Genomic DNA, 16,725 nt, shown 5'->3' with positions numbered 1-16,725 from the left:
AAAAACCGCACCGTGTGAACATAGCCTGACACTGAGCACTATTTATTTATTTATTTATTGTTTACAATTTTTTTGGGGGGGTTCATCACTTAAAAATAAAATAAATAATTTAAAAAAACTCCAAAAATAAAACTATACAAGTTTTGGAGAAACAAAAAAAAGAACAGAGAGGAAGTGTAATGTCGCACTGTTTGTCTTTGGCAGTAATGTCGCACAGCTCAGTGCACGGACGGCGCTTTCCTCAGGTGCCGAGATGTTTACACTGTGAGCCAAGAAGGGACGAGGAGGAGGAGGAGGACGGCGGAGGAGGACGGCGGGGCAGGAGGAAGGTTCTGTGGTAAAAGTAAGGAAATGGAGTTTGTGTAATGACGAGGCTGTAGAAATGCCGCTGAGGTGACAGGAGCGCCATTGCACAGGACGGACCCCGGAGCGGGAGGAGACGCGCCGGAGACTGGGAGCAGCACAGGGCGCGGGGAGGTTCTGGGAGGAGGAGGAGGGTGTAGCCGGCAGCAGCGGCAGGAGGAGGAGGCTGAGCCCGGACACTTCTCACACAGCGGAATAAGGAAGCGCCGTCACCCCGGGGATCCCCCGACCAGTACCGGAGCCGTCACCCGGAGAGGCCGCCGACACCGCAGGTACGGGGCCAGCAAAGTGACAGAAAGGGGCGGCGGAGGACCGGGGTGAGGGAGACCGAGCCGGGAGGAGAAGTGCCGGAGTGTATCCACAGAGGAGGAGGAGGACGGCAGGTAGGGTGAGGAGGACGGCGGCGGGTAGGGAGAGGAGAAGGATAATAGCAGCAGGTAGGGAGAGGAGAATAGGATGACCTTAACAGGTAGGGAGAGGAGGACAGCAGCAGTGAGAGGTGGGGAGAGGAGGAGGACGGCAGCAGGTAGGAAAAGGAGTGGAGGACGGTAACAGGTAGCAATGGATGAAAAGAAAGGAGGAAAATTAGTGGTCAGCAAAACTCACAAGATACATTTTGGCCAAAATCAGTAAATGTTCCCATTCTGGCAATGTAGACTGCAGTGCGCTGACAATGGGATGTGTTAGGTTGGAGCATTCACCACGTAGACTGATAATAATATTAATAATGGACATTTTCCATGTTCCGCAGCCCCTGTGGTGTTTTGCTGGTGTAGTATGGCAGGGTGATGGTCAGATCTAAGAAACAAGATGACTGGGGGAGCAGAGACGGGGGGCAGTGCCAGGTGTGGTGGGCATCGCCAGGTGTGGTGGGCAGTGCCAGGTGTGGGGGCAGTGCCAGGTGTGGTGGGCAGTGCCAGGTGTGGTGGGCATCGCCAGGTGTGGTGGGCAGTGCCAGGTGTGGGGGCATCGCCAGGTGTGGGGTGTTCGGTGGGACTGGATGCCATCGGGTTCTCCTTGACTTATATTTGTAGTAGTTCCGTCTCCTCGTCAGTTCTCCCAAGTGTCTGTGTGACCTCTGTGCCGTGTGAAGCGGCTCCAAGGAGCTGGCTTGTCTTCCTGGATCTGGCTTCTGTCTGCAGAATACGGGTATAGCCACATTTCCACTCCGAGCACATAGTAAAGCAGATCTCCGGAGGGTACAGAAGTGATCGGACCTGGACAGGTGCCCTCATTCGGACGCCTTGTTACAGAGCTGTTCCTTACGATCACATTTTGCGTTTCACGGTCAGAGTATGATGTGAATCTCGGATAGGTCGTAGATCCCCTGACCTGAGCTCAGCACTCTCCTAGGCCTGTATCAGGTGTTCGAGACAGGAGACATTGAAACCATCCAAGTGGGGGCTAGTCAGACCCAGCAGCATCATCATTGGGCAAGTGACCGCTAATTAATGGGATCAGTGGAGGTAGCGGCAGCATTGCTGCCCTCATTGCTTACCCATCTCACATGAGGAGTGCTGTTCATAGAAAGATAAGGAGGGCATTCATTTTCCCTTGCACCCGTTACTTTAAGGTGCTACAGAAGCACAGTGCTCTAGAATAAAGCCCATTAATGATGCATAAGAAGGCGTGTCGGCTGTTATTAGGGTTAATAGTGTAATAACCACCCGCGGACTGTACAATGAATGCTGTAAAATAACACAGTAATCAGGTTGATGATCCTCAGCGTCTAAAAGTCAGAAGGAGAAGTGTCTCATGTTCTCGTAACTTTGCTCCTATACTTTTTTGTGTGTCCCTCGTGTGACCGCTCTGATGATATAACTAATGTATATTTAATATTGGATGACCCATGTTGTGTAATGGAAATCTCTGTATAAAGACGTCTGTGTTCCTTCTTCTTCCTGTTTTGAGTATTTCTTCTTCTTGACAAGGTTTCCATTGTTTTAGCTGATTCCTGAGATTTTGTGTGTTTGGTGCTTTTTACGGCAGCCTGGAGGAGAGTGAACAAGTGCAGCAATTACCTAGAAAAATCTGGACGGTTCTGCTGCACCAAGATGAAGAACAAACCTTAGTGAGATTCAATTGTAGGATTTTTTATTTTTGGCAATTTGCTTTCTTTTTTTTATTTCTCTTAGGGTTTTATTACATTTGTCATGCATGAGGGATTGATCAGGGGATCAAACGATCAGATTTTGATCCTGCATTCCAGAAATATTCTAATGTGGCATTTCAGGGATGCACCATGCAAACCTTTACTGCCCCATTAATGACCCCATAAAATATGTGAAAAAAGTCACATACAAGTCTCTGAGTGTGTGAGAACTGTCCAGTCAGAGGGCTGTGAGATACAATGTAACAATATCATCTCGGAATATATGAACAGTGCGCTAGCATAAGAAACAAGATGGCGCTACACCGCAAAGAAATCTGAGACCACGTGTAAATAGGCTGACTAACCTGCATAGGAAAAAGGTATGGTTTTTAGAAGGCGGTACTTAAATCCCTACAGTCAATATCTAAAATTACTCCATAGAATAAGGAAAGGGATAGCTCTCGCCAATAAAAAAAAAACTTTATTTTCTTCCAATAAAGTGCAAAAAAAGCTAGTTAAAGGTTACTGCCGTTTCGCACTGGCAGACGGCCAGAGCTTACTGCGTCTGCGCAGAACAGTACTACACAGCGCAGGCGCCGGTTTGAAAACGTAAACAGCGCTGAGGGGGCGGCGCAAAAAGACCAAGAAGATGTGAGTGACGGCAGAGGATCTGGCCAAGCTGGGGAGGGAGGACCAGCCTACGTGGCTAGAGACACCAATTATGGCTAAGTATCAAATCGCTTTTTTGGGGGGTATACTTGAACCTACAACTAAAAGAGCCACCTTGTTAGAATGCAGCATTACTGCTGCACAAGGTGGCTCTTTTAGTTTATAACGGCTGGAGGGGGGTGACAGTGGCCCTTTAAAGGGATTTTCCACCAGTATTTGGAAAACCGTGACCATATGGCCCAAGTGTGCTTTTTAAAAGAAGAAAAAACAACTCCCTGATGGATCCTCCACCGCTCCTCCATCCTGCTGACCGGTTCCCTGCAGATCTTGCCTTCTCTTCTGGACCGGTCAATGATTGGTGCCATCCAAGTGGGGGACCCGACCAGCAGGATGCAGGAGCGGTGGGGGATCTATGGGTATGAGTATGTGCTATAGGTGGGGGATCTATAGGTATGAGCATATGCTATAGGTGGATCTATGGGTATGAGTATGTGCTATAGGTGGGGGATCTATGGGGTATGAGTATGTGCTATAGGTGGGGGATCTATGGGTAAGAGTATGTGCTATAGGTGGGGGATCTATGGGTATGAGTATGTGCTATAGGTGGGGGATCTATGGGTATGAGTATGTGCTATATGTGGGGGATCTATGGGTAAGAGTATATGCTATAGGTGGGGGATCTATAGGTATGAGCATGTGCTATAGGTGGATCTATGGGTATGAGTATGTGCTATATGTGGGGGATCTATGGGTATGAGTATGTGCTATAGGTGGAGGGGATCTATGGGTATGAGTATGTGCTATAGGTGGAGGGGATCTATGGGTATGAGTATGTGCTATAGGTGGAGGGGATCTATGGGTATGAGTATGTGCTATAGGTGGAGGGGATCTATGGGTATGAGTATGTGCTATAGGTGGGGGGATCTATGAGTATGTGCTATAGGTGGGGGATCTATGGTTGTCAAAAGAATGGTGTGTCAGCGCTGCTGTGATTACGCTATTAACTCCTCGCTCTTTGTTTGGACATTTGTCAGGAGCATTGTGTATTACCTTGGAAGCAGCGTGTTGTAAAAAAGGAATGTCTTCTGCCCTTGCCAAATAAAATTTGGCAGTTCAGTAGCAGCCGTTCTGTCCACAGTAACGGTACGCAGACTTCTGGGGCATTTACAGGTGCTATCATTATGGCTGATGATATTTTTATTGTAACCGTACCAGCAAACATCATGCTGTTTTCAAAAACGTTTTTCATGGGTATTTCTTTTAATGGGTTTGTCACAATATCTTATTACAACCCCTTGGAACTGTGATTTTGAAATCTACCGTATGTCAATGTATGCTGCTGATACATTGGGTGAGATGGGCAGCAGATCCGCGGGATTACCACATTCACATCTGCAGCAGTTTTTGCTATTGCGGTTTTTCCGCTGTGGAAACTTTACAGATTTTGCTGTAGAAATGCTGTAGTGATAATACGCAGGATAAAATTATGCTGTAGATTTAAAACAAAAAACAAAACAAAACCATTTCTAAGATAAATAACAGGATCAACACAATATAACATTATGTGGAAAGATGTCCTAGATTTGGAGTTTGATGGTTAATGCAAGCACGTTTCACCCAGAGCGGCTCATCATCCATACTGTCACCAAAACTTGTACCCTGAACAGTGCTAAAATCTTTTAATATACAAATAGCCTCTTCAGAAAGGAAGAGGACAAACTCTAGTGCCACCTATGGGATGTAGCGGTCCTGAAAGTCAATATCGACCCTTTAATGAGCCTTTCTACATGACTTAGGTTGAGAAGCCAAACCAGACTCTCGTACGTGTTTCCGGTTGCATCAGTGCAAACCAGGAAATCTGATATGGTTGGGTGAGAGGCTTCTGACAGGGGGACTAAAGGCTAAAGTTTTCCCATGTGGAGAGTACCAAATCAATGTAAGGAGACTGGTAGGCCAAGCAGTGCTCCTCTGGAAGCAGCAATCCAAAGAGTCAATATTGACCCATTTGAGCACGGATGGGGAATCTTCTTTTCCGCCAAGGGCTATTTGGATACTTATTACCATCCTTTGGGGACTGTGCAAATTGTGCACTAATTCTGCCCACAAGGTACGTCCTGACGAGGACACTGGTGTCAGAACGTAATCTTTCATTGCACGTGCATCTATGTTGAGTCTGTGAGGTTTCACGGAGCAAGAAGAAATTAAGGCCGGCGACCATCAAAATACAGCTGCCGGCTCAAGCACTGTGGTCCATGGGACTCTGCCCGGGGGGGGGGGGGGGGGGGGGGGGCTGGATAAAAGGTCATCGAGTGCCATAAACAGCCCGTGGGCCTGAGATTCACCACCCCTGCTCTAAAGGGTCTTGCAACATGACTTAGGATAAGAAGTCAAACTACAAATTCCATTTTTCAGTCACATGTTTCGGGGTGTTTGCCCCTCATCTGTGCAAAGTAGGAGATCGGATTTGGCTAGGTTAGAATTATTTTGTAATCTAATCTCCTGTTAGATGGCAGCAATACTCTGGATTTTGTGTTTCAGTAGAAATACAAGATGCGATGGGGTTGGTTAGCAAGTGTATTTTCTCACACGTCCCCAAAAAGTGAATCCGGGAGCTGTTTCTGGCACAAATCAGAGTCCGTATCGGGGTGCATTGAAGCACGAGGATAAGAGCAGTAGGAAAATACTATTCTTGTTCACACACAGTAGGAAAATAAGAGCGCGCTAGTCAGTCAGGACTAATCTCCACTCACAGCCCGCCGAGGAAATGGATGGAGGTCTCTGTCATTTACTTTTTATTGTTTTTGGATGGCTGCAAAAGGAACGGAAGATTCGCTTTTATGGAGGCTTTATGTGCCGCTTATCTGATCTGTTGCTTTAGTTCTGGTCATTATCTTATTTTAGCTTTATCCCTGCAGTAATGGAAATTTGCAGTCTGGGACAGACTTCCTGACAGTTCTGTGGCTGGAGGGTGATTATCCGCTCATTATAAAGCATCGTGATGACCGATATGTCGTGTGCCATCATTTTATTTCTTTTTTGTTTGCACCTACACCAGTTTTTTTTAGGTTTAAAAAGCAATGATAAATCCCCCCCTCCAGTGTGTCTATCATAACAGACCAATTGAGACCCCTTATTCGTCAGTAGATTATTTGCTTGCAAGGCTTTACCATGCATATGAATCCCTAGGGTGGGTTCAGACTGTGATATTAGTTTATGCTCCGATTATTCACAAAATGCGGCCATATGCCCAAATTTGTACAACAGATGGCAAAGGAACGTGTTGGGCATCCGTCGAATGTATAGATTGGCAAAATCCTTCATCTTCTATCTCTGACATGTACTGAAGGGTGCAAGTTCACTATTAGAGAGCGATCTGGAGCTCAGGGAAAAGTTTCCCTCCTGAAATACCGTAATCCATATTTAGCTGATTCTGTCATTCAGGAAAATTTATATGTCGCATGTTCTTATTCATTTAAAGGTTCCTGATCTCGGGGCAGTTCTGTAACATGGGTTCTGTTGTGCCTTGAATCCCCCATTGAGGGTCTCTTTCCTCCAGTCCCTTTAGGGCTCACCGTATATATATGTAAGCCGTACATCGGCATGTGACGGAGCATGTCAACATTTTTCATTTTCTGAGGAAATTGTATGAAAAAGGAAGAATAAATCATAGGGACTCCGTGTACCTTATGAGCACTCTGCAAAGTCAAGCAGTAATGTGGGTGCGGATATACTGTAAGTCCCAGACTGTAATCTTGCCTGGCTTTTGTAACTTCCTACAGTTTGGTGTTACTGTACTGTGGCATAATCGCACCTCTGTTCCTCAGCTCGTCAGATGATCATTTCTTCAGCCTTCCTTTTAAAAGTTTCATATTTTCATTTTGGCTTCTTTGCAATCAGCGTCCTGACTTTCTTGCTCACTTCCCTCTTCTGAAGTTTTGTTTGACTTTCAGTGAGCAAGCGGAGACTTGAAATTGTCTCCTGTCCTCCTTTCTTACCGCATGTAGCAAGCTGGGTTCTGGTTGAACCAGTTTGGCTGCTGTTTTCCACTTTGTTTATGGCAGTGGGTGTCATAGCTGAGATTCTGTTACAGTAGCACATAAGGTGTGCAGACCTTCCAAGTGTTTATTATTATTATTATATTTTTTTTATTAATAAAAAAATCTATTTTGTAAATTTTATGAATATTGGTAGCTGTGTATGAGCAAAGTTTGGTCTTTGTGATTAGTCCTTGCTTGAATTTTATAGTTTCTTAATGAAAAAATAGTTCACTCTTAAAGGTTTTTGTTTTTTTGATTAGACACATTAAAGGACAAACTTTTAGAGTGACCCCTTTGTGCTGAAAAAATAAGTACCCCCCCCCCCCCAAAAAAAAAAGCATTCTTGCCCACTCAATCGGCTCCGCTCCGAAAGATTTGTCTTCCCAGAGATCTTGTGACATTGTCACATGAGCGCTGCAGCTTATCAGCGGCCACTGATGGGCTGCAGCAGTCCCACTTCCGTCAGACATTAACCATTTCACAGCACGTGGACTGGAGGAGCGGCGCCATTCTCGAAGTTAAGTATTCATTTTTTTTCTTATTTCACAGCTATGAATAAGAGTTTTTCCAAAATGTGTAAGCCTTGTTTTTGTTTGTTTGTTTTTACGTGCACATATCGCACTTTTTTTTGTTAAATCTAAGGCTAAGTTTTAACCATTTTCCTTTGGTGCTGGATAACATCACATTTTTGGACCATTGAATGCCTTTTGCTTTCATACAGCACACTAGCAGCATTCAAAAGTGAGTGTCCAGTAGTGGGACGTGTTAGTTGCAGGTACAGTGGCATGTAAACGTTTGTACACCCCTGGTCAAAATTACTTATTGTGGATAGTTAGGCAAGTTGAAGTTGAAATGAACTCTAAAAGGCCTAAAGGTAAAGATGACACATTTCATTTGTATTTTAGGTAAAAAATATATATAGTGTTTTTTGTTTTGTTTTTCATTTTAAGAATTATAAAAATGGAAAATGGTCCAATGCAAAAGTTTGGGCATCCTTGGAAATTTGTGTTCTCAGATAACTTTGACCAAGGTTACAGACATTAATTAACCTGTTAGGGTTATGGCTTGTTCACTATCATCATTAGGAAAGGCCAGGTGATGCAAACTTCCCAGCTTTATGAAAACCCAGACTCATCTAACCTTGTGCCAAAAAACAGCATCCATGGGTTCTTCTAAGCAGCTGCCTAGCACTCTGAAAATGATGCAGACCCACAAAGCAGGAGAAGGCTATAAGAAGATGGCAAAGCGTTTTCAAGTTGCCCTTTCCTCAATTGAAAATGTGATTTAAGAAATTGCAGTTAACAGAAACATTGGAGGTCAAGATAAGGTCTGGAAGACCAAGAAAAATTTCAGTGAGGCCTGCTCGTAGGATTGCTAGAGAGACAAATCAGAACCCCACTTGACAGCAAAATACCTTCAGAGAGATTTAGCAGACTGTGGAGTTGTGGTACATTGTTCTACTGTTCAGAGACACCTGCACAAATATGGCCTCAATGGAAGAGTTATCAGAAGAAAACCTCTTCTGTTTCCTCACTATAAAATTCAGCATCAGAGTATGCAAAAGAACATCTAAACAAGCCTGATGCATTTCAAAAACAAGTCCTGTGCATAGACGAGGTAAAAAAGCGCTTTGGCCACAATGATCAAAGGTATGTGTGGAGAAAAAAGGGCACATAATTTCAGGAAAAGAACATCTCACCAACCATTAACCTCTTTCTGACCTCGGACGGGATAGTACGTCCGAGGTCAGATCCCCCGCTTTGATGCAGGGCTTGAACAGCTGACATGTGCCCGCAATAGCGGTGGGTGAAATCGCGATTCACCCGCCGCTATTAACTAGTTAAATGCAGCTGACAGCGGCATTTAACCGGCGCTTCCGGGCAGGCGGCCGGAAATGAGCGCATCGCCGACCCCCGTCACATGATCGGGGGTCAGCGATGCTTCTGAATAGTAACCATAGAGGTCCTTGAGACCTCTATGGTTACTGATCCCCGGTAGCTGTGAGCACCACCCTGTGGTCGGCGCTCGTAGCACACCTGCATTTCTGCTGCATAGCAGCGATCTGATGATCGCTGCTATGTAGCAGAGCCGATCGCGTTGTGCCAGTTTCTAGCCTCCTATGGAGGCTATTAAAGCATGGCAAAAGTAAAAAAAAAAAAAAAAAGTAAAAAAAATGTGAAAAAAATATATAAGTTTAAATCACCCCCCTTTCGCCCCATTCAAAACAAATCAATAAAAAAAAAATCAAACCTACACATATTTGGTATTGCCGCGTTCAGAATTGCCCGATCTATCAATGAAAAAAAAAGCATTAACTTGATCGCTAAACAGCATAGCGAGGAAAAAATTTGAAACGCCAGAATTACGTTTTTTTGGTCGCCACGACATTGCATTAAAATGCAATAACGGGCGATCAAAAGAACGTATCTGCACCAATGTGCTATCATTAAAAATGCCAGCTCGGCACGCAAAAAATAAGCCCTCATCCGACCCCAGATCATGAAAAATGGGAGACGCTACGGGTATTGGAAAATGGCACAATTTTTTTTAGCACAGTTTGGAATTTTTTTTCACCACTTAGATAAAAAATAACCTAGACATGTTTGGTGTTTATGAACTCGTAATGACCTGGAGAATCATAATGGCAGGTCAGTTTTAGCATTTAGTGAACCTAGCAAAAAAGCCAAACAAGTGTGGGACTGCACTTTTTTTGCAATTTCACCGCACTTGGAATTTTTTTCCCGTTTTCTAGTACACGACATGCTAAAACCAATGATGTTGTTCAAAAGTACAACTTGTTTCACAAAAAATAAGCCCTCACATGGCCATATTGACGGAAAAATAAAAAAGTTATGGCTCTGGGAAGGAGGGGAGCGAAAAACGAACACAGAAAAATGGAAAATCCCAAGGTCATGAAGGGGTTAAGTGGACCAATCATGCTTTGGGGTTGTTGCATCCAATGGCACGGGGAACATTTCACGGATAGAGGGAAGAATGGATTCTATGAAATTTCAACAAATTCTTGATATGAGCATAACACCATCTGTAAAAAAGCTGAAGTTGAAAAGAGTATGGCTTCTACAAATGGATAATGATCCAAAACATACGTTAAAATTCACAACAAACTACCTCAAAATGCGCAGCTGAAGAATTTACAATGGCCCTCACAGTCCCTTGAACTGAGCATCACTGAAAGTCTGCGGCTAGACCTCAAAATAGCAGAGAATGCAAGACGACCCAGGAATCTCACAGAAACTGGAAGAGTTTTCCCTAGGAAAATGTATGAAAATTCCTCAAACAAGACTTTTGTCTGGCTACAAAAAGCATTTACAAGCTGTGATACTTGCAAAAGTATTAACCATGCAGGGTGCCCAAACTTTTGCATTGGTCCATTTTGCAGTTTTCAGAATGTAAAAGATGAAAATGTACATTTTTTTTTTTTGTGCCTAAAATACAGGAAATTTGTGATCACTAAACTTTATTTCTGCGCTCGTTAGCTTCCTTGGCAACTAGATTGCAAAGAGCCGATGCGTGGCTGTGTCAGCCAGGGGCCTGTTGAAGGCCCAAAACGCTGTTATCTTGGACCTATGAAGACCAGTAGTATTCCTGTATAATGCAGTAAACAAAACGAGCAATAAAAAAAATGTAAAGGTTTGAAGTGTGGTTCCTGTCGTGTACAGTGGGAGTTAATGCAATCTTCCGATAGTTACATTCCGAGAGTCCCCTCGATGCATACCTCTGACTTGTAGGTGTGAGCATTGCCCAACTTAATGCATTAATGTGATTGGTCACTGTCATTTTAACAAACTTGGCATTAATCAATAGTACAGGTTAATATAAGAAACATTTGTAATTTACATTATCATAGAAATCTGTGTTTTTTTTCTCCACTTAGAAGCCATTTTTCCTCTCCTCCACCCTCCTGAACTTCCATCTACTAATGAAAAACCGCTCTAATCTGTCTTGGTCAAACAAGACAAACTACCAGCACAATGAGGTGTCAGGTTACACCTTCTATTATGGTATATGGAGGTTGCAGCACAATGAGAGACAGACACACAGATGGAGCTGCAACTGTTTGTTTACTTCAGATCTGGATTCGCAGCAACAAGCCTCAGTACTGCTCTATAATGTCTTCCATGCTGCTACTTCTATGTGCACTACAAAAAACATCTAGTATCCATATACCAGCTCAGGGAGCACAGAAAATTAGAGATAGCAGAGGGGGAAACTGGTGAAAAAATGTAGGATACAAGTCATTTAATTGTCAGGAATTTATTAATTTCAGAATTTTTATATTGTCTCCTAATTCCAGTACAATAGGCATATAAATACCGTATGTTACCAATCCAGAGATGTATGCAGCCGAAGAAAAATCTGCGCAGCACATGATCACTTCTGACAAAAGTACATCCAGCCAAAAACTGGCAGGCGTCTCACCAGAGGGGCCCCCTCGTAGTGCGAGAGACACTGCTGTAATATCAATCCCCTGGAAGCCCATAATAGGCAAAATACAATGATTAAATGCTTAGGGGCTCGTTCAGACAAGCGTACTAGACAGACGTGTGGTGTCCAAGTAAAAATTGCACAGCACACTGACCCCATGTTGTTCAGTAGAGTTGCATAGATTAAATTTTTTTTTTCACATATACCAAGGGTCATGGTGAAAAAAAAAAAAATTGCAGCATGCACTATTGTCTTCCATGGCTCCTAGGGGACTGCCTATACAAGTCTATAGGTGCGTAAATTAAAAAATAAAAATGGATGCCATATGGAACATTTTACTAAGCTGTCTATATGTGGTGATTGGTGTAGACTTGGTCTCCACACTATATAAGCCAGCCCTTTGGTAATTTTTTTTTTGTATAGTTAATAAAGACCTGTTGATGGCGAAATAAAACTTTTCCTGAATTTTTAAATTCATCACCTGGGATTCGACGCTGTTTTCTTTCTATTTTATGTCGCTGATTCTCCAAGTGGGTTCCTTGGAGCTTAAACGAGTGTCCACACTTAGTGCTGTCAGCCCTTCTCTTTTGTGTCAGTCATTACATGTCTAACGCTTATAACACCTCCTTTAATTTAAAATAAGCTCTGGAGGCAGATTCTCGGGGAGATCTATGTCCGGCCCATAGATTTTAACAGCTCATTTACATATTTAGAAAAAAGTGTATTTCCCTGGAATAAGACATCAGATAACAGATATCAATATATAATTTTATTCAGCTTCCTATGACCTACGTGTCCATATAGACGGCTTAGGAAGATTGATCCCACTGACAGATTCCCTTTAAGGCTATCCACTGCCATTGTACTGTAAATACTTGCAGGATTTTGATGGCAGCCTGGTCTAAGTGTTCAGATCACTGTGTTAGGTGGCATGTACAATGTCTGGGATTCTTGGTGAAGTGTGGCATTCCCTGCTGTTCATATGTCTCCACATCCCATGCTATCTCAGGACGGACTTGTTCATTCATTAGAGGGTGCATGCACCAGGTTAAGCGGAGCTCACATATCCGAGTAAAGTCCATGATGTAGGTGGCTGGCCACAGAACTCCTGACCCAAACTCGCCAGATTCATATGTGCTGACGTCCGGTCAGGAGACTTGCAGCCCATCCGTGTTCGGTTCATGAATGTCGGATATATTAAGCCAGTCTTAGGAATACATAGTACGAAAGAAGATTATTCCCACTTGTAATCCTCCACCCCAAGGACGTTCCCAAACCCCCCACTTTGCGGGTGGTTGTCATATAGACAGCCCCATTGTGATCCACTTTGCTTGATTTTGCCTCCAGAATCGGGGGTAACAAAAAAAGATTTGTTAAACATAACTCGTTTGTAGAAAAGTAGTTTTCATAAGTTTGTAGAAAACAATAAAATAGTAATAATAAGATAATAAACGAGCCCATTTACCTATTGAGTACTCTCTGACCGGTCACAATCTGGTATTTATCTCCAGTGACTGGAGACCACACAACAGACCAATCCACCGCCGGCATGTAGAGACATCTGTGCTGGGGCCGACCCTATAATGATTTGGGGAATTGGTAATATTTCTTTACAATATCCGTTATAGGTATTTGTGCAGTTGTCCATAGTTCTCATGTATAAGGCTTATGTGCTGTGATTAGAAGATGGCGAGTATCATGTCGAGGCCATGACCATAACCACACTGCTCTTACATTTCTCGCCATGTGTTTCACTCTCTCAGCTACATTCATGAATTGGTTATTTATTACAACTCTCCTTTTCCTCAAGCTCTTGGACTTTGAATTCTTAAGACTCCTGTAAGTTTGTTTTTTTTTCTTTGCATTAACCTTTTTATTTTAACATATGAGGCAATAGCGAGTGATAAATCCTGTCCTGCGAGATAAAGCTGCATACAATATAGATGAAAAGATTTGATAGGGTTGTAGGAAAGAGAGGAGAATGTATTCAGCGTTGTGGCTGACGTAATAAAGCGATATATTTATTGGCTATTGTATTGTTATAATTGCCTACCACTTTTATATGTTTCATAGTATTACAGTATGGTTTCTATACTGTAGCAGCTCGTGGGACGTTGCCATGTGATATAGATATACTGCAGATTTTATGTCTCCAAAAAAATCAGAATGTATTAAAGGGATTGTCTCATCTTCTTAAATGGGTGAAGTTGCGTATAAAAACAAGCAATTTTGCAATCTTGCCCTTCTTAAAAATCCCCCGTTCTTTATAACGTAATGGACTTCTTTTTTTTTTTTAGATTAGTTTTGCTTGTTGCCTAGATTCCTGGTAACCTCTTCAGTCTATAAGACTACGTCCCCACTGTCAGTAATCGGCAGCGCTTTGGACGCAGCACATGTCTGCTCCTTCCTTCCAAAGCGCTGGCGGCTTTTGAGGCAGGTGATTCCGCATGTGTGTTCATTGAACCATGCGGAATCACCGCACCCAATACTTTGGACAGTGATATTTATCTTGCGGAAATTGAGCGTCTCTGCCAGATAAATAGACATGCTGTGGTCTGGAAAGATGCGCTGCATGTGCGTGCATAGTAGAGATGGGATTTCTTGAAATCCCATCCACTATGCTGTAACATCTGGCCGCTGCAGGTTGGACACTGTGGAGGTACACAGCGTCCAGCCCGCAGCGTTTACTGACTGTGAGAACATATCCAAAGAGGCGACTGCCTAAGCAAGGAGCGCAGCACTTACAAGCTGTTTGCTATAGAGCTTGCAAGCACTGCTCTGAAGCTGGCTGGCACAGCCAGTGCTTCTGAGGTAAAGCTATGTCTGCTTGCAGTAATAGCGAGCGCACAGAATGGGCCAGGGCTCATGACTGGTACTACTGTACGTGTGTGACTCCATATCCAGGCCTCCAGTGGTTAATAAATTTGATTTCCATTGATGATTTTTGTGTGATTTTGTTGTCAGCACATTCAACTTTGTACAGAACAAAGCATTCAATGAGCATATTTAATTCATTCATTCAGATCTAGGATGTGTTATTTGAGTGTTCCCTTTATTTTTTTGAGCAGTGTATTTAGTACCAGTCGTGAGCGTGACACTTGTTAGTTGGCTTGAGTTATTATGTGGGTGGGGTTCTTTGTCCTATTTGGAATCTGTCTTGTTACTTTACATCTCTTACTTTGTACATGTCACTGGTGCCACTTCTAGGAACATTCTGTTTTGGTATATGTACAGTATGTCTTTTGTATTTAATTATTTTTAAAAGTATATTTAATAAATTGTTAGCTTTTATGAGACCTTTGTGTGCACTCATTTTCATATGTAGGTGGGTAGATTAGTTTTGGAGTGTGTCTCTAATATTTTCCTTTTGTTTGCGCAGTCTTTGTGTTGGTATTCATTATGTGGATACTTAGACTAGACTAATCACACCTGGGCAATACACTAGAACCAGTATGCTACTTTTTGCAATTAACTCTGCATTAATTTCTGCATTTTGGGGCATTCTGCACTTATGGTCATTTTGAGCATTCTATATGTACTAGATGATGGCCTGATTCTAACGTATCGGGTATTCTAGAATATTGTAGGTAGTATATAGCACAGGCTACGTACTATATTGCACAGTGACGTAGTATATAACATAGCTACGTAGTATATAACAGAGCTACGTAGTATGTCACATAGCGTACGTAGTATATAACATAGCTACGTAGTATATAACACAGCCACGTAGTATATAACATAGCCACGTAGTGTATTGCACAGGTATGTAGTATATTGGTCAGCCACGTAGTATATAGCAGTCCACGTAGTATATAACATAGCCACATAGTATATTGTAGAGCCACGTAGTATATTGCACAGGCACGTAGTATATTGCACAGCCACGTAGTATATAACACAGCCACATAGTCTATAACACAGAGCACATAGTATATTGCACAGCCACGTAGTATATTGCACAGTCACGTTGTATATTGCCCAGCTACATAGTATATAGCACAGAGATGTAGTATATAACAGAGCCCACGCAGTATGTAACACAGCCCACGTAGTATATAGCAATGTGGGCACTATATGCGTGGTTAAAAAAGACTTAAAATATAAAATAAACATATACTCACCTTCCAAAGGCCCCTTGAAGTCCTGGCACCTGTGTGCGGTGCACGCGGCAGCTTCCGGTCCCAGGGTCACATGACCATGATGTCATGGCAGGTCCTTCTCGCATAGCATCCTTGGCACCGGAACCTGCCGCTTGCACTGCAGAGGACAGCCGCGACGTCGGAAGGTGAGAATAACCTTTTTTTATTATTATTATTATTATTTGTAACATTAGATCTTTTTACTATTGATGCTGCATACGCAGCATCAATAGTAAGTTGGTCACACCGGGTTAATAGCTGCGTTAACGGAGTGCGTTACACTGCGGCATAGCGCAGTCCGGTAACGCTGCCATTAACTGTGTGAGGTCTGACTGGAGGGGATTATGGAGCGGGCACTGACTGCGGGGAGGAAGGAGCGGCCATTTTGCCGCCGGACTGTGCCTGTCGCTGATTGGGCGTTTTGCCACGACCAATCAGCGACTTGGATTTCCATGACAGACAGACAGAGGCCGCGACCAATGAATATCTGTGACAGACAGACAGACGGAAGTGATCCTTAGACAATTATATAGTAGATGGTCATTTTTTGAACATTCTATATGCGCGGTCATTTTTTGAGCATTCTGTATGCACAATCATTTTTGGAGCATTCTATATGTATGCTCATTGCTTATTTTTTGAGCATTCTATATGCACGGTCATTTTTTTGAGCATTCTGTATGCAGTCATATTTTGAGCATTCTGTATGCAGTATTTTTTTGAGCATTCTATATGTACGGTCAAGCAACACATTAACTACACATATAGTCATATTACCTGACAGCAACTTCCCCTCCCCCCACCCTTTTTTCATGCTTTATTATTTCTATTTTACATTTATCTCTAACTTTTAACATGACATGTGCCTCCTTCAGCTTTTTGTTGCATATCCACTGCTGATATCTTGATCTGTATAACTTGCAATAAAATGTTATATTTATTTTTATACATTAATGTGACCACATCTCACTTTTCT

General features: G+C 42.9%; 1 protein-coding gene across 2 annotated transcripts in view; it reads left to right on the top strand.

Moving 5' to 3' along the window:
• Positions 1-231: 231 nt before the first annotated feature.
• The window catches only part of LOC143787686 (protein kinase C delta type-like), a 57,833-nt gene continuing 41,339 nt past the window's right edge, over positions 232-16,725 (top strand). Inside the window, exon 1 of one of the 2 annotated variants that reach the window (XM_077276617.1) lies at positions 232-635. The gene's annotated coding sequence lies outside the window, so the exon portion shown is untranslated. The remainder of the gene's footprint in view (positions 636-16,725) is intronic. The other variant, XM_077276618.1, reaches the window with a different exon arrangement.

This window comes from Ranitomeya variabilis, chromosome 8 (assembly GCF_051348905.1).
Source record: "Ranitomeya variabilis isolate aRanVar5 chromosome 8, aRanVar5.hap1, whole genome shotgun sequence".
In the NCBI taxonomy this organism is placed as follows: Eukaryota; Metazoa; Chordata; class Amphibia; order Anura; family Dendrobatidae; genus Ranitomeya; species Ranitomeya variabilis.
Note: the sequence above shows the minus strand (reverse complement) of the source record. Positions and strands in the feature narration are given on the sequence as shown.